The sequence below is a fragment of the Elephantulus edwardii genome, unplaced genomic scaffold, assembly GCF_000299155.1.
Source record: "Elephantulus edwardii isolate Elephantulus edwardi_28Jun2011 unplaced genomic scaffold, EleEdw1.0 scaffold00085, whole genome shotgun sequence".
In the NCBI taxonomy this organism is placed as follows: domain Eukaryota; kingdom Metazoa; phylum Chordata; class Mammalia; order Macroscelidea; family Macroscelididae; genus Elephantulus; species Elephantulus edwardii.
The window spans coordinates 12,265,119-12,266,440 of record NW_006399835.1 but is presented as its reverse complement, the minus strand read 5'-3'; positions in this window follow the sequence as shown (position 1 = coordinate 12,266,440).

Here is a 1,322-nt window from a genome sequence, read left to right as displayed (position 1 = left end):
TTTAATGAAAGAATATAACTGATTCAAGAATGAAACTGGCTTAACTCACCAACCAACATTGTAGGAAGCAAACTACAAAAGATGGAAAAAGAGCTGAGAAGTGGGAATATTAAAAAAGAAAGCGTAAGTAAGAGTAACCCACTCCTTCCCTCCAAATTAATAGCTCCCATATTCCTAAAATTTAGCAGTTAAATATTAACAAGAGTGAAATTATAATAAGTTAATAAAATTATTTGGCCTGCAATAATTAGCACGAAACAGAACATTTGTGTTAGCAAACTGAAAGAACTAGTTTGCTTGTTTGAAATGATTTTGATAACATATATGAAGATAAATAACCTTTAAGCTCAAGAATTTGAGCTTTTAACCAGTATGACAATATTCTGGCCTTAACATCTACTGTATAATAAGTAATATTGCAGAAAATTCGACAAACTATAATGTTAGCGCTTTCATCATTTCTAATTCTGACAGTTACTTAACATCACTTTCCCTTTTAGAAAAGACTAATTGATGATCTTTTAATTTTTTAAAATACTGTTTTATAATAAGGCAAAAACTGCCATATTTTCAAATTGTGGATTATTTTCTTAGCATGTTTCATAGTAATGTAATTTCTTTTACATGAATTTACCTCACACCATATAACTAAAACTCAAACTCATTGCCGTGGATTAATTTTGATCCATTGTGTTCCCTAAGTGAATCTGTATGGGAGGAAAGTTATTATTATTCTGTCTGGGAGCACCTGGTGAATTTCAGTCCTGACCTTTCAGTTAGCAGCACAACACATAATGCACCTTACCTTCACACCAGCATTTTGCAAGAAGGCAATCAAATGGACTCATCTGATTTTCATGGATGTAGTTACTTCTTGTGAGCTAAACACTTTTTTTAATTTATTATTAATTTCAATGAAAATTTACGGAGACTTCGGGTTTCCATTCATTCATTGTTGCACTTTTCTTCCCTCCCAACCCTCACCCCTAGTATACTACCCTCTTAGAAAAGTAAAAGAAAAATTCTTTCATTGTTTTACAAACCCTCCTCCAGATCCACTTCACTATGCAGCCTTCACTCTGGACTTCTGTCATGACAAAAACACCTAATCACATATCCCTTTTAAAAGGTTTTCTCCCTTATCAGTTTTAATGCAGTATACATTATTGAACCCACCTTTCTCAGTCTCCCCCAACCCCAATGTCAGTCCTGTTTTACAACAGTGGTACTATGCAGTATTTGTCCCTGTGTGACTGAGATATTTCACTCAGCATAATGTCCTCCAGGGTCACCCATTTTGAATAATATTGCATGAGTTCCTT